The sequence below is a fragment of the Ambystoma mexicanum genome, chromosome 1p (assembly GCF_040938575.1).
Source record: "Ambystoma mexicanum isolate Mex_15411 chromosome 1p, UKY_AmexF1_1, whole genome shotgun sequence".
Lineage (NCBI taxonomy): Eukaryota > Metazoa > Chordata > Amphibia > Caudata > Ambystomatidae > Ambystoma > Ambystoma mexicanum.
In genome coordinates this window covers 163353855-163376132 of record NC_090921.1, presented here as the reverse complement: position 1 = coordinate 163376132, position 22278 = coordinate 163353855, and the positions used below count along the sequence as shown (strand labels likewise).

The window sequence follows — 22278 nt, the reverse complement described above, 5'->3', positions numbered from 1 at the left end:
CACTCAATTTGTCCTACACCGTAAAATGAACAATAAGGTTTATTCCGTGGAAACTAACCCCATGGGCGCCCAGCCACCAAGGCCCTTTTAACAATAAACAACGTGGGACCCTGGTCAAGAGTTAACACGCCAGGGTTCCATTACAACACTGCTTCCCACACACCCTTAATGACGCAACAGAAGGAGAAAATCAAGCAAGAAAGATAGAAACAAGAAAAATAGAATCACCTTAAAAGGGTATGGTAACGAAAAATAAAAAATGGAAACTTAACGATATACACTGATACTTTTAAAACAGTAAAGAGATCCAAATCTGTGAAAAGCAAATCTAACAAAATGCAACAGCATCACTTGCCTACACCCCCCACTAAAAGTAGTCTCTCAATTTGACTGGAGGCAACCTGATTCTCTGAACTTGGATATCGGAGGCACAGAGCGAGCAGCTTGGAGACATACTGAACTATGGAAGTTCACCTCTTTCAGCTCATATTAAAGCTACCCTTGACTCAATCATGGAGGATCTTGCTCCAGATACCACCAAGCGCGTCAAGCCCGAAACCTTGTCTCACCACTGGTTTAATGACGACATCCTAGCTCTCAGGCATCGCAGAAGAGCAGCTCAGTGTGCCTGGCGGAAGCAACCATCACCAGATCTGCTTGCTTTATACAATCTGGCAGTGAAAAAGCTCAAGGCTGCCATCACGTTGGCTAAATCCACGTACTATAACAACAGAATCTCGCAAGCCAAATCAAGTTCTAAGGAACTTTTTGAAATCCTTAGGGACTTTAACTGCAATACTCCCCGTAAGACCAGCATTCCACAGGACTCTGAATGGTGCCAAACCATCCATGACACTTTCACGGCCAAAGTCGCTTCCCATTTGGAGTCCAGTCTCTCTCATGAAACTCCTACTCTTGCACATCCACCTGTGTCGTCCTTATCCAGCACCCCCCCCCACCCCCACAAGTCTTCAATCCAAGCCCAAGCCCATGTTCTCCTTCACTCCCTGCACGGTGGCAGAAGTGACTAAGATCATTCTCGATATGAAACCCACTACCTACAACGCTGATGCCTGTCCTTCCAGGTTGTTGGTTGATTGCCTTGACACCATCGGCCCATGGGTTACCAAGCTCATCAACCAATCCTTCATGGAGGGTCGGGTGCCATCGGATCTGAAGGATTCATGTATCACGCCACTACTTAAAAAAAGACAATCTGGACCCCCTTCAGCCCAAGCACTATCGCCCCATTTCCAATGTTCCCTTTTGGGTTCATTGAAGAAAATTCCATCCTAGGGCCTCACCAATCCAGCTATCATGCCCGTCATGGCACTGAGACTGCCATGCTCGATTTGAAATCCAATCTGTTGGCCATTATCGATCGCGGTCATCCAGCGCTCATTATGCTGCTTGATCTTTCAGCCGCTTTTGATTTGGTCGACCACAAGCCGTTGGCATCTAGGCTACAAACACTGGTGGGCTGTTCAAGTCTTTCTACATAATGGCTAGTTTCTTTTCTGGGTCCTCGCAATGCTCGAGTTGCCATTCACGATGCCTGCTCTTCCTCCACTCTTCTCACGCGGGGTGTTCCGCAGGCCTCCTCACTGTCACCCACTCTTTTCAACATCTACATTCTTCCTCTCCTTATGATGCTTGATGACCTGGGTGTCCGGTATATTAATTATGCTGATGACACTCAGGTCATCCTTGAACTCTCCGGCACTTATGCGCAGGACGCCGAGGCCATTAACGCCATCTACGCCATCATTCACTCGTGGATGGTGGCAAATTCTATTGCACTCAACACAGATAAGAACGAGATACTTATCACTGCCTCAAATCATATGCTCAAAAATCGTTCCCCTGAGTATGCCACCTTTGCCATCTCCAATGTCATAATTCCCATGGCCAAGAGCATTAAAACGCTTGGCGTCACGCTTGACTCTGAGCTCACCATGAGGCAACATGTTGCCAAGACCCGTGCCTCTTGTGGCTGGATCAACAAACAGCTGGGTTACTGGCATCTGTTCCTCTCTGTGAACAACATGTCCATCCTTGCATCTGCCTTGTGTAACTTGCGGGTTGACTATTTAATAGTCATCTGGCGGGCACCGCTCAGTCCAACTTTGTCACCCTTCAGGTCACACGAAATGGCGCAGTTAGAGCAGTGCTAGGCATTTCTAAACGGCAGTCCATTACCGAAGCCAGAAGATGCCTGCACTGGCTGCGTGTCAGGCACAGAGTTTGTTTTAAGATTCTGACCATCACTTTCAAGTGTCTGACCCTTGCAGTGCCCGTCTACCTTTCCCAACGCATCAAGCGTTATGTGCCATCACGATCACTTAGGTCTCTTGACCAGGCTAAACCCATCCAACCCAGATTTCGCTTAGCCAAATTTGGGAAGACAACTTTTGATGTCCTGGCTCCAGTTACCTGGAACTCCATCCCCCTGGATCTGAAAAAGATCACGTCTATGGCAGACTTCAAAAAGAATTTGAAAACCTTTCTCTTTAGGTCTCCTTAGTTTCAGTTGTTGCTTTGATTGACGCTGTGTCCCCTGTTCTGTGATCCGTCTTTTTTTGTCTTTTATGTGCACCTTAAGGCCTCTGGGCGATCTGGCGCATTATTAAGAATTAAAATAAATAAATAAACTCGGCCACTGCTGACAGATCCCTCCCCTGCACTGGCAACAGACCTCCCTGCATCTCCGCCTTAGTCAGCGCACTTCGCCACAGGCACCGCGGCTTCCTATCCACTCTCAGCCCTTTCCTCACACACACCTACACGCTCCTGTTCACCCGCAAAACCACTCAAACTGTGATCTGAACTAGGGCACAAGATGAAACCAGTTGCATCGCTTGACACCGGCACCACAGGTGCTCCTGTCTCCACCACTATTCTCCTCTTGTTCCATTGCGCCCCATCATCCAGAACGACATATCCAATGCCCACCATCACTACCGTCGGCGGGGACATATACACACTTTCACCTTTCGGTACAAACCTTGGGTTCTTTAGGTGCGCACAATCACTAACTTTCACTCCAATTGGTTTCTTGTTTATTTGTTGCAACCTTATTCTCTCCTGTCAAACACGTAGTCTCTCCAACACCCCTGACACATTCACTTGAACCTGCTTTTCTACTCCTCATGAGTTCAAACAGTGTGTGACCTGTGAAAGATGACGGCGTACGTCCATAGGTCGCCAACGCTTCCGACACTACCCCACTCCAAGCCAACCCATTAGCAACAGCCAGTTGAATTGCCCCTTTCACTAATCTATTCATCTTCTCAACTAATCCGTTGGCAGAAGGATTATATAAAGAATTCCCGTACTACCTGATACCCAGATTCCTCAAAAACTCCTGCATGTGGAGAAAAACTAACTGAACTGTTGTCAGTGACAATACTAGCCAGAACTCCTTCCTTGTCAATCATCCTGCTAAAAAACTCTATAAACTTTTCAGTTGTCACTGTCTCCAACGCAGCAGCCTCCACCCACTGCGAGGTGTTATCCACCAAAGCCACTACAAACCTCCATTCTCCACTGAGACCATCCATAGGGCCCATGATGTCCAACGCCAATTTTGTCCACACTTCGCCCAGAACCTCTACAAGATAGATCAGCTGCAGAGGCAGCACCCCGATTTGATCACTTACGGAACAAGCCACACACTCTTTTACAGCCACCTCCCCCCTCTTCACCCATTCTCGGCCACCAGTACGATTCTCACAATCTCCTCTTGGTCAAAGACCTGCCCAAATGGCCTTTGTGAGCCAACTGCACAAGCCTGGGCCTCATGCTGAGAGGCGGGATTAATCTATCACCTCTCGTGATGCCCAATGGACCCTCTGCCAACTCACTCAAAATATACATATAGGCCTTCCCCCCTATTTTAACATTTACATTCTCCCAGCCAACTCACAAACCCTCCTTAATCCATGTCAACTCCATGTCTTCAGCACACTCCCTCCCCCACTCACTTTTGTCAACAGCAGGATGCATGCCAGCAACTTGAGTACTCGTCTCACACTGCACCTCCTCAGCCGGACTGACCGAAGGCAACAGGGACAAACAGTCTGCCACCACATTCCTCGAACCGGCAATGTATTCCATTCTGAAATTAAACTCTTGTAGATCTACCATCCCCTTTGCTATCCTTGGAGACACAGACACCATGCCTTTAGTAGTTAATACATACATGAGGGGTTTGTGATCCGTTTGAATTATGTACGGAATACCCCACAAAAATGTCCTTAAATCTTCAGATGCCCGAAAGGCCGCTAAAGCCACTCTCTCAATCACCACATAACGCCTCTCCCCATCTCTGGGAACTCTAGATGTAAACGCAATGGGTCTGAACCCTGCCACTGCTCCAACATCGCTCCCAGGCCAACATCACTCCGATCCACAGTAAGTACAGTCATACTTTTCAGATTAAACAAACTCAATGATGGAGCCTTATCCACATCCTCCTTCAATTGGATAAATTCCTCCTGACAACACTCCGACCATTCAAACTTGACATTTGTGTTCAATAACGCACGCATACAGTCTTTTCCGCATATGAAGGAATACATTTTACATATTACTCAGTCATTCCCAGGAACGACCTGAGCTGCTCCTTATTCATCGAAGACGGTGCCCTCCTCATCACCTTAACCAAACCTTCCCTAGGTTTTATGCCATTCACATCCAATGTGTGACCTAGATGAGTAACACTGAGAACTCCCACCTGACATTTTGCCAATTTCTCGGTCAAACCACTTTTCTGCAAAATCTGCATTACCCGAAGCAGCCTCTCGTCATGTTCACACCGATCCTTACCCCAGACCAAAATATTGTACAGATTTTGCCGGATGCCATTTGGCTCACACAACGCACATCCCCAAACAGTGCCTGCATCAGCCACTGGAAAATGACTGAAGCAGACGCCAAACCAAATGGCATCCGGCAAACTCTGTATGCCCCAAATAGCGTGACAAATGACGTAAGAGGTCAAGATTCTTCGTGCAGGTTTATCTGATGATACGCCAAAGAGTGGTCAAATGTGGAACACTACACTGCTTGTCCTATGGTCACAAAAGCTTATTTATTTTAGGTAAGGGATGCTGATCCACCCAGATGCTTGCCGCTGAGCTCCCTGACGTCGACACGCATCCTGTGACCTCCATCCTGTTTGCACGCTAAAACCACAGGCCACAACCACTCTGAGCACTTAATCGCTTCTATTATCCCCGCCTCCTTAAGCTTAGTAAGTTCATATTTTAGCCCTTCTTGGACCAATACTGGTACCTTTCTGACCTTATGGGCCTTAGGCACCACCCCTCTCTTCAGTACAATCTTATGAGAAAAGCCACAGAACATGCCCAACATGTCCGAAAAGACAGTAGGGTATCTATTCCTAAAATAATACGCCCCTCTCTTCAGTACAATCTTATTTGACAAGCCACACAACATGCCCAACTTGTCCGAAAAGACGGTTGGGCATCTATTCCTAAAATAATTTGCTGATACGCTGCCATCCGACAGCAGATGTTCCACATCTCCCACACACAGCACAGGAACAGTCTTACTGGGGTGTATTTCTATTTCTTTTTTTAAAAAACTCGATTTTATTTGCATTTGTAAAGAGAACAAGACATTTCAGAAAAAACAAAGATTGCAAGTACAAGCCACTACAGTGTCAACAGTCTAAGTCCCCCCACCCCACCAACCCCTACCCCCATCAACCACTGCACAACCCCCTCCGTCCACCCAAACCCCTCAACTTCCCTACTAACCTCCAACTTGTTCAGTGGTGCAGGTCTCCTTTAACAGTGTCTCAGAGGCGGTAGTCCTCATAATGTATGTTTATTACATTGTTGGCTCCCCTCGGGGCCCTTCCCATCTCCAACCAGATTCATGTTCCACTCAATTACTTGTCCGGTTCCCAATGTTTCCTTCCTACAGTCCCCATTTGGGCAACAGTGAGCACCACTCTATTTGAAACCCATCCATCTTATCGTTCACTGCTGCTGTCAACCTCTCCATAATCCTCATGGTCTGTACTTTCCCCTCCCACACCTCTTCCGAGGGGAGCATTTCACTTTTCCAACATTGGGCTATGGCCAGTCTCCCTGCCCATAACATTGCTTCCCACATCTTAAAGAGTTGTATTCTTCCCTAACTTTTTGTGGGATCACCAATAGAGACTGCAATGGATCCAGGCCCAACCTTATTTCCGTGATCTCTTCCATCCAGCTCAACACCTCTTTCCAAAACGCTTGCACCTTGGGACACCAGAGAGAGGTGCCCACAAATATCTTGGACAAACTCAGGGGATCTCTGTGCCAGCCCATTTACTTTTTGAAGTTTTGTTCTATCGTGGAGGTGAACACTCCACCCTAGAAGACAATTTTATAGATGCATAACCAATCCTCCTCTGAAATTTCTCCCCCACCATAACCTCCCAATACCTCTGGAAAGTTTGTCTCCCCTGTAGACAGGTCTCGTTCATAGCTTTATATAACTTGGACAGTATACCCTTTCTTGTTGCGGGCGAGTCGAAGACTTTTTGCACTGCTGTTAAGTCTCTAGCCACCTTTACACCCCACTTAGGGTCCGTCAGAATACATTTGGTACGGAGATATTCAAATACTGAAATCAAGTCCCCTCCCAGGACCTCCCGTACTACTACCCACTCCTGTGGGTGTGTTCTTAGCCGTTTCAGGATTAACCTGAATGGGGACCAGAGGTAGTCCCTTACCTTCAGTGGGTGTGCCGCTAGGTCCTCCAAGTAGGTCCAATAGGCCCTCAGGTTGTTCCTCGTGTGTTCAAGCATCACCCTAACTTGGGCCGCCTAATAATATAGTCGGATGTCTGGGAACCCAAATCCCCCTTTGTCCCTTGGAAGGGTCAGGGTTCCTATTTTAACCCTTGGTGTCTTATTCCTCCATATGAATCAATTGAGCTCTCATATCAATTCCAAGAAGAACTTCTCTGGGAGCCGCCTCGGGGTGGCTGCGAACAGGTAGAGCAGTCTGGGGAGCACATCCATTTTTAATGAGGTATCCTCCAATACCAGGTCAGTACGAGTGGTTGTCTTGTCTAAGTGAGCCAACAATTGGGTCCGGAAGGGGACATAGTTGGCCGCCAACCATCTTGTCCATGTCCCTAGTCACCTGAATAACCAGGTAGTGGATGCTCTTTTGGTCCACCCTCATGCCTTGCTGACTCTTTTCTCGAGTCAGGAAGAGGGCTCTGCTCTAGTATCGGGTCAAATTAATCTCCAACCATATGACTTCTATAATAGGTAGTACAGAATGTGTCAGGGATTCTCCTGTTTTTTCCTTCAGCACAGTCTCTACAGAAGAGGTTATTGATACTGTTTCCAAGCTCAAACCTACTTCGCGTAAAGGGGATGTATTTCCTGCTACATTATTTAAAGAATACATCTCAACCCTTGCCCCATGGGTGACTACTTTCATTAACCGATCTTTCCATGAGTCATATGTCCCTGAAAACATAAAGGAAGCATGGGTTACACCTCTGCTTAAGAAGGAAAACCTAGATCCTGCAGAGGCTGGGCACCATCGGCCGATCACAAATGTTCCTTTTATTCTAAACATTTTGGATAAAATTGCCTCCTGTCAATATCAGACTTTTGTTGAAGAACAAGCTATATTAGCTACACAACAGTCTAGCTTCCGACCTAATCATAGGACCGAGACTGCATTGCTGTATTTGAAATCATATATTGCTGGCATAGTCGATGAGGGTAACACAGCCGTGTTGCTGCTTTTGGATCTCTCCGCCGTGTTAGATCTTTTTGATCATCAACATTTGGCAGACAGGTTAATTTCAGTTGGCAAATGCACCAAAGAAGCAACGGCATGGTTTAAATGCTTTCTGGGTCCACGAAATATGAGAGTAACTAAGGACAACGTGTTTTCCATTGCCTCTACACTATTATGTGTTGTCCCTCAAGGGTCGTGTCTTTCGCCCTTACTTTTTAATATCTACTCACGTCCCCTCTGTGCTCTCCTGTCAGCTATGGGCATATATATTGCCAATTATGCCGACGATACACAGATTGTTATCAAACTCACTGGTGAGTATCAAAAAGATCTAGAGCGTATCAATCACATCTTTGCAGAAATCCAGAATTGGATGGCCTTGAATTCCTTGGCTCTTAATAATGCCAAAACTGAGTTGCTTGTTTTGGGCACTCAGCAGCGGCTAAAGAAGCTGGATACGAAATACGACAACTTTCTGATTGGTCAGCATGTTATTCACGTATCAAAAACTGTAAAAACTCTTGGGGTATTTTTCGACCCTCATCTGTCTTTCACTTGGCAGACCAACTATCTTAAATCTTCCTGCCACTTTTACATACAGCTCCTTTGGCAGATTTGGCCCTATCTGTCCAGAGAAAATCTTTCATTGATAGCAGCTGCGATTGTGAATTGCAAGCTGGATTAGCGCAACAGCCTCTTGATTGGCACATCCCAGGCCCATCTTAGAATGTAGCAGGTGATCCAGAATAGCGCAGTGCGAGCTGTGCTTGGACTCAAGCGCAATATACACGTCTCTGAGGCTAGGTGCAGCCTGCACTGACTGCCTGTTCAACAGCGGCTGCAGCATAAGGGGCCTTGTGTACAAATGCTTGCATGGCAAGGCCCCATCATATCTTATTGCTAGGTTGAAAAAGAAACCATTTGGTCATTTATTACGATCGAATTGTAATATTTCTTTGGTCAAACCCCTGTCTATTCTGAAGAGATTTGGAGGAGCTGGTTTCAATTCCTGGGCTCCTTCCCTATAGAGCTCCATGCCAAAATATCTGGCTGACATCAGTTCATTAACTGTTTTTAAGAAACAACTAAAAACTCTCTTGTTTGATATCGGTCATGGTAATTCTCCCTCTCCTTATGTTACTGATATTCACTCCTACATTGCCACCTATGTGTAACATCACATTAGTTCTTCCTTCCTGCTGGCTTGTCGGATGATTATTGCCCTCCTATCATGTCTTTCTTGAATTTTATGTTGTCTGTTGTCTGTTTTTCCCCTCTCCTGTGTGCGCCCTGAGGCCTTAGAGTTAGTGGCGCAATACAAGAACACAGATCGATAGTTCGGCATTATTCCTGATTTTCCTACATTGATTTTAAGCCCCAAAAGGTGGCCGTACTCCTCAATCTGGGCCATGAGTGGCGGAAGGGGGGCCTGAACATTTGTGAGGTAAGCCAATATGCAAAGAACGAGAGTTTGCACTCAATCCCCCCTGCCCCGCAATGCCGTTGATTTGGTCATTTACCCGAATTGCTATTGCCAGAGGTTCCATGGCTAGGGCGTACAACAGTGGGCAAAGGAGGCATCCCTGCCTAGTCCCTCTTGTAAGTTCGAAGATCTCCGTGAGTCCCCCATTTGTCCAGATCTTTGCCCTGGGCCTGTTGTAAAGTTCTGTCACCCACCTCAGGAAATTCGTTCCCAGCTTCATCCTCGACAGGACCTTCTTCATGAAGGGCCATTCAACCCTGTCGAAGGCCTTCTCTGAGACTAACGAAATTAGGCAAGCGTCTATCCCCTTCATTTGTGCCCCATGGATCGGGTTCATGGTCTTCCTGATGTTATGATATGATTGTTTATTTATAACGTGCTTAATACCCAGAGGTTTCTAAACGCGGACCCGGGGATCGAACCTGTGTTGCTCCGTGTCGTTTTGCTTCCAAGGCACCCCTGAGCTATCCTCCCTTATCTGATCCTTGCCTCCCCTTTATGAAGCCCACCTGGTCCCCATGTACTATAAGTGGTAATCCCACCTCCAATCTCGTTGCCGAGACTTTCGCCAATATTTTTACGTCCCCATTTAGGAGGGCGAAAGGTCGATAAGAGGAGCACCTAATGGGATCCTTCCCCTTCTTAGGGATAGTCACAATAGTTGCCAACAGCATGGTGGAGGGCAGGGCCTCACCACCCAGGCATGCGTTTAACACCTTTAACAGAATCTGGCCTAAAAGCGATTTAAATAATTTGCAAAATGTTATCGAAAACTATCCTCCCTGGGCACAGACCCTGTCTTCATCCCTGTGATGCCCGCAGAACCTTCTCTACCATTATGGGGTTCTCAAGGCTTTCAACCATTTACTTGGGGAGCCCCGGAAGGGCAGCTCTCTCAGGAATGTGTTATCTGTGCCTCCTCCCTGGCCCATTCAGAAGTATAAAGGGTACTGTAGTACTTTACAAACTCACTCCCAATGCTTTTTGTGTTGTAGACGCACCTTCCCTCCTCGGTCTTGATCGCCCCTATGGTTCTCCTCTTTTTCTCTTCCCTCAGTCTCCAAGCTAGGATCCGCCATGTCTCCAAACTTGTAATATTTCTGTTTCAGAAACAGGAGTTGTTTTTCTGTGTCCTGAGTCAGGATGGCCTCCAATTGGGTCTTGTAACGTCGAAGTCCCTTCGCTTCTGAGGGTGATATGTACTTTCCCTGGGTTCCCCCCGGCTGAATCTGCTCTATTTTCTGTCTGAGCCAGCTCTCCTTCTCCCCCCTTTCTTTTTTTTTCTTTGAGCCTATCCTCATTAGGGTCCCACGGATAGTTGCCATGAGGCCCTCCCATACTGACTGAATCCCCACCTTCCCAATATCATTGAAGTGGAACTACCCCTTAATTCCCTTGAGTAGTTCCTGTTGCAACGCCCTGTCCTTTAACAGGAAGTCATTGCATCTCCAGCCTCCACCCACCCCCATGGGACCCTATGACCACCCTATTTCCACCGAGACTCTCACCAAATCATGGTCGGACCATGGAATAGGAGCGACCTGGGATTCCAAAACCTGCGCCTTTAAGGTGTAATCGACCAGGACCAAGTCTATGCGCGAGAAGGAGTCATGTACCGCAGAGTAAAAGGTATACAGCCTATCCCCTTCCATCAACGGCCGGAGGGAGTCACATAAGTCCAGCAGATCATTCACTTGCTTAAAGCGTTCCGAGTCACCCATATTTACCCTATTTGTCGATCGCTCATTCAACCTCTTACAGTCCCTTATAGGGTCTAACACCATGTTAAAATCCCCCCTCCCGACCACTAGCCGGTCTTCTGCAAATTCAATTATTGTATCCCTGACTTTCTCCCAGAGTTCACATTGACTCACATTTGGTGCATACACTGAACCCATTGTGAGCCTAGTACCATACAGTTGACCTTTTACAAACACATACCTCCCATTCGGGTCGGTTAAAACCGACTCTACCATACAGCCCAGTCGGGATGAGACCAAAATTGCGACCCCACGCCTCATCCTCACATCAGAGGCTGTGATCACTTCCCCCACCTCCCGGGAACATAGTCTAGTTTCACCACCCTTCTGCCAGTGTGTTTCCTGAATGCACAACCAGTCCTGTCGGGAACTCCCGGTGTACCAATGACCATTCATGCAGCAAATTAAGGCCCCGGGCATTGAGTGAGCCATTATTACGGCTATTATTATGGCTTTACTTACACAACATGGTATCACATAGAGATCAGCTCCGACATTTCAACATGGCCGCCATGGTCACCTTCTGCATTCATGCCTTCACAGCGTCACCATAGCAACCTTATATCAACATTCACGCTGCTTCCTGGCGTTTCTCACTGAATACGGGGTAAGAGTAAAACTGCAGATTCATAGATACTTACAGATCACACATATAGATAATGGACAGTAACCATTCACTTCCCTCTAACACTTTGTAGATTCAGCACGAGCGACTCTTTAGGCGCAGACGAATACACATAGCTTCTGATGTTCTTCTATGCGACACACGCACAGAAGTTACTCTCCTGCAACAGTGAGGTCAGTTTGAGTATTTTCCGATGCATACGTTATCTGAATAGATATGGGTTTAAGTGTCAATTTAGACGCATGATTCTTTTTCCTTTTTCGTTTTCCTGCCACTGCGTGCTAACTTAGATGTACTGTTTTTTCTCTTTCTTTTTGCCTTTCTTCTGCCACCGTGTGTATACGAACAAGCATGCAATTGACCTACACAACTCGTATGTATATCTGAAATCATTTTTGCATAACAACTGTGACGCTTTATTGATGCTAATTATTTATTTTTATTTTTTTTTCTATTGAGCTTTACTCAGTTACAACTAAGTTTTGTCAAAAAAGCTTTTACGTCGTCATACGATTCTCAAGAAAGACGAGGCGACAGAAAAAACCTCCCCCACAACCTGGCCCATGCAGTTTAAAGTAGTCTCTTTGATGATCCCTGGATCTCTCCTTTTTCTTTAAGCTGCGACCGAGTCCGGTGGCGAGCAGCCATCGATACACAGATGGTTGATCTGGTCGAACACAAGTTCGATAAGTTTGACTAACGCTTGGGACCATTTTGTGTTCTCACCGGGGATTAATCTATCCCACAGCTCATCCGTTTGGAATATCCATAGATTATCAGCCAGCGGGGGTAGGTAAAGATTTCTGTTTTCGTTCGTGCTTGTACATTCCATCACCAGGTGTTTCAAAGTTTCGATGGATAGTTCCTTTTTGCACAGTCGACATCGTTTCTCGGCACCAACTCCTCTGATAGATATAATCTCTCTGGTTGGTAACAGATTGAGTCTAGCTCTCATAATCACATTTCTCAGTTTCTTTTCTGGGAATTTGGCACAGTACTTCAATGGTTTTTTTTACCTTTTACCTTATTGAATGTAGGGGGCAGGTGATTTAGCAATTTATTCCCCACCGCTTTCTCTGTTGTGATAATCCAGTCAAAATCTTCCGTTTTTCTTTTAATTCGATCCGGATTTTCTTTCAAGTCTTTGTCTGAACATTCAATCTTAGCCAGCTCGTCTCTTCTCGTTTTTACCCACTTTTTCGGGCCACACAATTGCCAGTTTGTGTTTCTTCACGAATGATGTTAAAGATGGGTAGCATGACAACCATGATGATTCTTCTGTAAAGACGCATGGTACTTTGGTCTACCATTGAAGCTAAAGACACCAGCCCTAACTCTCTCCTGATAGCCGGAACGGCGGTAGATTTTGGTAGACCTAACACTGTTTTCCACACATGACCTTCCAGCTTACTCCAGATGTTACGAGGGAAGTAAAGCGAGGCCTCCATTCCATAGGTTAGGGCCGGCACCACCTTGGCTTTATAGAATGTTATCGCCGGTATCAAGGAAAATTTGCCGAAGTTGCGATTTATCGCTCTTGTTTGGGCGGTCAGGCATTTCACATTTTCCCAAAGTTGGTTTTGGAGACTCTTTTCAATTTTGGAACTGTCCAATTGGATCCCCAGATATTTAAAGCTATTTACAATTTCGATTTTTGTGTTGTCAAGGCACAGGTTTAATTTCTTCGTTACTTTGCTGGGGGCTTTCTCCATCACCATGATCTTAGTCTTTGTTTTGTTTATCTCCAACTGGTTTTTGGCAATGTAGATTTCCAGATTGCATAGTTTTCTTTGCAGGCCCACTTTTGTCTGTTCAATAAGAATGACATTGTCTGCATACAATAGGCGAGGGATCTCCGTTTTCCCGATTTTTGGGGGGAAAGATCAGATTTTGGTTTCTGAATGTTGATAGTCGCCTAAAAAGGCTATAAACAGGGCTGGCGCCAAGGGACAGCCCTGCTTAACTCCTCGCCTCACCATGATTTCTTCTGAAAGAGCGCCCTGGTGGTTTAGTATTGATGCTAATTATGTCTATTGACCTGATTATTCGAGTTGACCACATCCAATGAATGGGGATTAATGTGCTTGCATAAACACGGTTTTATGAAATATAACTCCAGCGTTGTGTTCATGCAATGGAACACTCGAATGTGATGAATATGATTTTAAAAAAATTGTGTGATACTGATGTATGGGTGACAATCAATATGGTTGCATCAATTATCCATTTGTTGCTTTACCTGGTGAATTATGGTTCTGTGTTATCTATATTAAGACTAGATGAATAAGGCTCTGATTAAGGAAGTTCTCCTCCGAAATGCATTGGCCCCATTTTATGGCACCTGCCTGAATAGAGAATCTATTATCTTGGAACTTTATGAATAAAATATTCCGAAAATTGTATCAAAACCAACTGGTTATGCGAATCGTCTTGAATGTACACATGAACTTAGTAAGAATATAAAGATACCACATAGTAGTGGTCACTGGAGTGCAGCCCACACCGCTGGCTTCACAGCCAAGGTCTTCGCACAGTTGCCAATACTCATTTCACCCAGGCCAGACATTGCCCCTTTTCCAAGGCTTCCCATTGCTACCCCTCCTCCGAGACACATCCATGATTGAGACCCTACTAACTGGGCCCCAGCCCTGTTCCAGCTTATGAACACACGCACTGCCCGAACATTACAAACAATCGTTCCCCTTAAACCTCCTCCCTTTCTTTCTCCCCCACCCCCATGGCATCCAACCCTGCCCAGGCCCATCACCTCTGACGGAATTGAATCACCAAGCTTAACTCAGCTCTTTAATTCGAGCCCCCTTTCCTGACCCCTTTTTCAGTAGTTAAACAATAAATAAACCAACCAGGGTGGAGTACCATTCTCTTCGAGCCTAGGAACTGGGCTCTCGCCGTCCTCTTCAGGGCTGTTCGGCAGGCCCTCGGGTTATTTATATTCTCCCCTGCATGCTGTGTGTGACAAGGGGGTGACGCCACACAGGACCCAGCCTCAAGGCTGCGGCCGCGGGGCGGGGTGAGGGAGAGCCTCCAGATCTCTCTGCGCTGGGCGGCCGGGAGGAGATGCTGCACTGCAAACAGGCGGGGAGGAGTTCTGTTGTGTCAAGAGCAGTCCCTTCAAGAGCGGGCTGGCTGCTTCCCTCAGCTCCATTCTTCTGATGGTGCAGCGGGGGCCCCGGTTGCCCCCCGCTACTACTCCGCTGTCCTGGGGGGCTCCTGTACTCTGAGCAGCCCTTTAAGGGGCGCACGTCGCCTCCCCAGCGCCCCGTCACCTCCCCAAGTCTCTTCATCCTAATGAAGAGTTGTGGGGTGTATGACGGCTTCACTGGCAGCCTCCTGCGTATCGGGGGCCTGACAAACTGAACAGGATGGCAAGGCCTGCACTCTCTTTGTTTTCCCATCTGGAGCTCCTCTCTGGCTCAGAGCCACGGCACGCCCCGCTGCAGGGTGCGGGCCTCTTTTTGGCAGTATCCCTGCACCCATCGCTCCGGGATTTAGACCGGGGGGTGCACCAGGGGTTCACATGTCCCGTGGGGGGGGGGGGGGGGGGGTCAGCTTCCTCAATCGGGAGCTTTGTGGAGGGGCTCAACACTTAATACAGCCATTGGAAGAGGAGCTGGGTCAGAGTCTACCTCATCTCCGTGCCCCCTGGTGGCCGATCGTATTTCTATTTCCTAAGCAGCTTAATCGTCCCACCCCAGGATGCTCTCACCCTTCAATACTACATCTTTTTAATTCTATTCGAGCCCACTCACATCCCAGAACTTTTATAGGTACCTGCCCATACACACTGGGGTTGATATCAGGGGCATTGAGGGTTGCTACTTCCTTTCCATAACTTTTCCTGTACAATTTTGGCGAGATCATAGTGTATGGTGATCCAGAATATAACATTTCAATTTGTACTCCATTTACAGTTAACATGTCCCACGGCACTTTCTTGGCCGCCCCTTCAACATGTAACAGAACCCTTTCACGCGCCACAATACTCATATGTCTCACCAAACCGTCGGCACCTCCTTCCGCCTCCACCATCTTGACAACTTGTCTTCCTTGCATACCAACACCTTCACTATTCAACCTGCACATTCTGGCATAATTCCCGTTAGTATTGCGTTTCCTGCACTCCACACACGAGGCAGGGCACTCCTTGGCACCAATGGAGTGACGGTCCATCCACATTTTCTACACCCTACACCAGGGTTCCATTACAAAAAAATGCTTTACGTTAGTAATTGGCAGGCCTTTGTTAACAGCGAAGCCCAGGTGCCGCTTAACGGCTGTGTCCTGTGCTGTCGGGCCCTTGGATCTGTACGTCAGTCAGGTCGAACCAACATAGCCAAAAATTTCAGGTGGGGGAGCTGAAGCCCGGTCAGCCCATGGTGGCGCGCCACTCTAGGGCCTGAACTCTGGCCTAGCCCCACAATACGGTCGTGCCTTCCTGGTGAGCTCTGGAAGGGATACTGTGGTCACCTACAGACATTCTGAGTTCCAGGGAGGGGTCCCAGACGTGACGTGATCTCACACTTCATTTTAACCTTTAGTGACTCAAACACTTTGGCTTAGTGACTTTGGGTTTGCACCAAACATTGCCTTCTTGTTGCATGATTTATGCACAGCCATTTTCTTTACTGTAATAGAGTTCTGCCTTGTACCTCAGGTCTCCCCTCTCCACTTCGGGGAGCTTGGCCTCGCATACCAACAGGTGGGCCAAGGACAGCAAACGGACCCTTTTTACCCCACCCTAGATTCAAGATCCTTTTCCTCCGAAAACAGTCTTTCTTTCAGTGGCCTCTTTATTGCATCCTCCTCATGTAGTCCTCCATCTCCCCCTCTCTCTGCCTTTACAGTATGGGCCTGATTCACAGAAGCCGATTATAATGGCGCAAACCCATAGGAAAACGCTCTGTGAATCAGGCCCAGTGTCTCAACATAAATCTGCCGTTTCTAAACCGTCTCCCTCCCTCGCGCCCATCTTTGCCTCAAAGCCTGTTTCTCCACCTTTTCCTCCGCCCCTTCCTCTGTCTTTCTCTCCATTTCCCACCGCCTTGGCTCTTTTCTGTGTAGTTCTCCACCTCGTCATCTCCCGCTCTCTGCATGTGTATCGGGTTTTCTCTACCCCATTTTTGTGTTTCCCCGTCACCTCTTTTCCTCCCCCTCTCCTCTATAGACCTCCATTCCTCCTCTTTGTGCCTGCATGTCTCCGTCTTTCTCTATCTCCCATCCCACGCCTCGCAGCATGCCGATCTCGTTGCCACCCCCATCTCCTCATCTCTCTCTCCCTCGTTCTTTTTCTCTCTTTCTATTTGGTTCCGCGCTCCCCCCCCCCTGTGTTACTCTCCATCTCTTTCTCTCTCCCTCTTCCCCACTCCCTCTCCTCTGTAGCCCTCTATCTCCCGCTCTCCTTCCCACTCTCTACCTGCACGGGATTTAATGTTTTTCTTTTATTTAAAAGTCAGATTCTGTCTCTAAATAAAGCTTTTCAGCAATGTGGTAACAGGAATCACAGGTTTCCTTGGCAACTCTGCGAGGCATGCAAGGGCTGACATCACAGAGTGTGGGGTGGGGGTGGCAGCAATAGGCTGCCGGGAGAGAAAAAAAGTTTACAGGGAGCGTGGGGCTGTGCTGACGGTGTCAGGGAGGGGGCGTGTGACCGTGAGCGCCCCAGTGAGGGCGCCGCGTATGACTGGCAGTGAGTGTGTCAGTGATGCGTGCGTCAGAGAGTGTGTGTGTGTGCGATAGTGAGCGCGCCATGTAGAGAGGGTGACTGATGGTGAGAGGTGTGTGGCTGGCTGTAAGGGCCTCGGCAAGGATGTGTGGACCTCTAGCAGGCACAGCCCAGCGAGGGCGTGTGGCTAGGTGCGTCTCCGAGGGTATAACGGTGAGTGCCTCAACGAGGGTGTCTGTGAGCATCCCAGAGGTAACCCGTGACAGACTGTGTCCTTCAGCACTGAGTGCCTGCTTGTGAATCATTCCCCGAGTCAGAAAGTGCCACTGGGAGAGCACAGCGATGGCGTGTGACTAATCACCACAGCGAGCACACCTTTCAACCTGTCGAGTCTCCAAGGATGTTAAGATCAATGTATTGGAGGGCCATCGCAGGTGATATTAGCCCAAGGTGGGTGAATTCATAGGAATGAGTGAAGTTGCGTCACTGACTGTGCGGGTCATTCTTAGGGTCTGTCACTGACACTGCTCCCCCCAACGAGGCAGGTGCCGGTTTGTGAGTGTTTGAAGTGAGGCTGTTGATCGCGTGCGACCCAGTGAGGGCCTATGACCGTGAGTGAGTAGTGAGGATACATGTTTATGAGTATGTCAAAGGGTGCGTGACTGCGTGGCAGTGTTCCACACAGTGCGTGGATAGAAGTGCGAATGTGTCGGCAAAGAAGGGCGTCTATGACAGTGATCGCCTTACTGAGGTGCGTGCCTCTGTGGTGCGTCTGTGAGTGCTTAAGATGATGTGTGACAGTGATCGCCCTACTGCGGTGGGTGCCTCCGTGGTGCGTCTGTGAGTGCTTAAGATGATGTTAAATGTTAAAGGTATTTGTACCGCGCACCGTCACCAACAGAATTGGTCCCCAGGCGCTGTGGCAGATCTGTAAATGATAAGGGGGCGGGGGTGGGTTAGTAAGGTGAAGAGGGAGTAGGATAGTGAGAGGAGTGGTGTTCTGTTGGCAGCTTCAACTCGGTATACACCCGATGCTGAGCTTTGGTGCGGGTATTGGATCGGTGTCAGTCCGCGTGTGCTGTTACTCCGGCTTATGTGTTGTTGCAGTGTTGTGAAGTGCGTGCGGCTTGTGGTGCGAGAGATGGTTGTGTGAGTTTTTGAGTGAGCTAAGTATGCAGAGTTTGAGGTTATATTGGTTAGTGGGTTACATGACCTTTAGCATGCTAACATTCACAGTATTGTCTAAGCGTGGCACTTGTTGGCCTTCACAATCCCATCTAGAAGCGGCGCAGGCCACTGTTCAGAATTCTATCTAGGTGTGGGCATGCCAACATTCACAATCCTATCTAGATGCGACGCAGGCCAATGTTCACCATTCTATCTAGGTGTGGACATGCCAACATTCACAATTCTAAGTGTGGACATGCTAATGTTCACAGTTCTACCTAAGTGTGGACATGCTAATATTCACAATTCTATCTAAGTGTGGACATGCCAACATTCACAATTCTATCTAGGTGTGGACATGCCAACATTCACAATTCTATCTAGGTGTGGACATGCCAACATTCACAATTCTATCTAAGTGTGGACATGCCAACATTCCGATGTGTGACAATGATCGCCCTACTGAGGTGCGTGCCTCTGTGGTGCGTCTGTGAGTGCTTAAGATCGTCCTACTGTGATCGTCCTACTGAGGTGCGTGCCTCTGTGAGTGGTTAAGGTGATGTGTGAGAGTGATCGCCCTACTGAGGTGCGTGCCTCTGTGGTGCGTCTGTGAGTGCTTAAGATGATGTGTGACAGTGATCACCCTACTGAGGTGCGTGCCTCTGTGGTGCGTCTCTGAGTGCTTAAGATGATGTGTGAGAGTGATCGCCCTACTGAGGTGCGTGCCTCTGTGAGTGCTTAAGGTGATGTGTGAGAGTGATCACCCTACTGAGGTGCGTGCCTCAGTGGTGCGTCTGTGAGTGCTTAAGATGATGTGTTACAGTGATCGCCCTACTGAGGTGCGTGCCTCTGTGAGTGCTTAAGATGACGTGCGACAGTGATCGCCCTACTGAGGTGCGTGCCTCTGTGGTGCGTCTGTGAGTGCTTAAGATGATGTGTGACAGTGATCGCCCTACTGAGGTGCGTGCCTCTGTGGTGCGTCTGTGAGTGCTTAAGATGATGTGTGACAGTGATCGCCCTACTGAGGTGCATGCCTCTGTGAGTGCTTAAGAAGATGTGTGAGAGTGATCACAACATTGAGGGCATATGACTGACTGAGAGCCTCAGCGAGGGTCAGGGGTTTACCTATTTAGGGAGCGCCCAAAGTAAGTTCAATGCCTGAGTACAATCTTGATGGCGGATATATCAGCGGCTCTCACACACATGTTGAAGAGGGCCCCCCTAATGTTGTGTTACGCTGCTGGTGAGGGCGTGTAACTGATTGCGAGTGTGTGTGAGATCACCAGGTCCTAAGAGAGTTGTGTGGCAGAGGGAGATGGAGCAATGTGTGACAGTGTCTAGCTATGTATGTATGAGAGGGTGTATGTACAGCAAGCTCGCAGGTGAGCACTTGCCATATCTCAGGGCCAGTGGAAGGTATGGGCGGCCTGTGTATGGGCAAATGCCCTTAGATGCCTCACAGCACCCTATCGCTACACCCTCCACCGCAGTAGCTTCAACAGGGTCTCCCATGGAGTCTCGCAAACGCTCAACACTCTGTTGTCTTTAGAGCATTCAAATGGCTCACTTTCTATTAGTAGTCCATCAGTGCAGCAACACAGGGTCTGCAACCTGCAGCGCTCCGGATGTTTGGGACTACAACTCTCATGATCCATTATCATGGACTATGCAGGCTAGGGCTGATGGGAGATGTAGTCTAAAACATCTAGATAGCCAAAGGTTGCAGATCACTCAACCATTATCTTAGACAAGAGCCTAAAGGTGTTAACCTTTCAGTGATAAGAAATGGTGGACATTGCTGATTCTGAAAGACCAAGCCAATCTCCGGTGAGTAACCAAGGCCAGTGTGTCCTGTCAAGAGAATTATAGTTGCAGAATGTATCTTATTCTTAATCACAACCTTTCAGATCTACTACACAAAATTATCATTTGCGCTCTCAACCCACTATCCCAGCCGTCCTACACCAGCATCACCAGAACTGTAGTTTCATTTATTTCACTTAATCTTTGAGGGGAAGACAACGGCTCAGAACAACCGGAGCTATGAGTCACTTAAGAGAAGCTTCAGCTTGTGCAATGCACTATATAAATGGTCAATATTATTCTTTATATTGCAAAACTGCAGTCTGTTAAGAAAATGCATGGATGAGTCTCTGACAATCACTTTAAGGAAATCATTTTGCCCGATAAGGAAACTGAGGCCCTGTAATGTGAGGTGATTTGGCCAGGATCTCACATACTTTGGGCAAGCAGAGAAGCTGATATTTTAGGACAGTTTTTCTGTTTCTATAGCTTGCAATTCTCGCAGTAGACTATGGGAGTCGTTACAAGTTTGGTTGTCTGGTAAAAAAAAAAAAAAAAATGTGTAATTAACAGAATTACCGTCACTTGCCACAACACCTTTCTACAAATGTGGGGGCCACTTTACTGCCAAAAACTGGAGGAATTACCAAAGGTGGAATTACCACCTCTGGTAATTCCTTCAAGTACACAATGAACTCTAGTGGGACAACAATAATGGGGACCTACACAGCATTACCACGACTAATAATCAGGCAAAATTACAGCTGATACGAGTGGTATTAACAGTGAAAAAGTATGACAGTATTTATGTGGTAAAGATGAACAAGTTACTTCTTACCTTGTAACATTCTTTCGATGGGATGTTCCTCCGATGTATTCCTTATCTTTGATAGATCATCTCCCCGCTTGCTGGCCTCGGAACATTTTTTTCAGTAGAGGGCGCTGCGCGTCTACGTCCCTCGAGCCGATGTCCCTCGACGGCCTCCGTATCGCGTCGACGTCACCACGCATATAAATAGACTCACGCAGCGTCTGTTGCTCAGTTCCGTTTTGACGTTAACAATTGTTTTACATGAATTGGTTATTGACCTTGAAGGAGCGTAAGGTTATTGACCTTGAAGGAAATTAGGCTTCACCTATAGGACAACCTTGTCTTTATGAAACATTTTATGAGGGGGTTTACAAGATGGAGCTTGTAATTCACTCACCCTTCTAGCAGATGTTAAAGCCACTAATAAGACAGTTTTGAGGGTGAGAAATCTTAGCGAACAAGAATGGAGTGGTTCGAAAGGAGTACCCATCAGGAAATTTAAGACTACATTTAAGTCCCATAAAGGAACCTGGAAAAGGTCTTGGAGGGTAGATATTAGTTAATCCCTTTAGAAATTGTATTACTAAGGGTAATTTGAAATACGAAGGCTCCTCCGCAGTGCGCTTGAAGATCGATAGCGCTGCGAGATAGCCCTTGATAGGGCCAACTTGAAGGCCTGAATTTGCCAAGTAGAGTAGAAAGGATAACACCGTTGGTGTGCCACATGAAAAGGGGTCGATATTCTCTTCTCTACACCAGCTGCAAAACTTGTTCCAACGGCAGCGGTATAAAGACTTTGTTGCTGGCCTTCTGGCCAAAAGCAACACTTCCATGACGTCATCAGGGAGGTCCCAATCCTTGTATCTCAACCTTTCAGAAGCCAGGCGTGAAGGTTGAGGGTTCTGATGTCTGGATGGAGAACCTGACCTCCCTTCTGTGAGAGAAGATTCTCCTTGAGTGGAAGACGAATTGGAGGGCAGATGGACATGTCCAGAAGGTCCAGGTACCACGTTCTCCTGGCCCAGTCTGGGGCAATTAGGATCATGGTTCTCTGGAATCTTCTCAACCTCCTGATCATTTGAGGAATGACAGGGACTGGTGGAAACGCGTACAGGAGTGGAAACTCCCAGTCCACTACGAACGCATCCCTTAGAGCTCCTCTCGGGGG

At 47.5% G+C, this 22278-nt stretch overlaps 1 protein-coding gene across 2 annotated transcripts in view; it reads right to left on the bottom strand.

The window, feature by feature from the left end:
* Positions 1-22278, bottom strand: part of DLG4 (discs large MAGUK scaffold protein 4) — a 1400174-nt gene that overhangs the window by 890006 nt on the left and 487890 nt on the right. Inside the window, exon 1 of one of the 2 annotated variants that reach the window (XM_069645954.1) lies at positions 14511-14530. The exons of the other annotated variant lie outside the window; for it this stretch is intronic. The gene's annotated coding sequence lies outside the window, so the exon portion shown is untranslated. Of the gene's footprint in view, positions 1-14510; positions 14531-22278 lie in introns of those variants that run through there. 2 annotated transcript variants of the gene reach the window in all.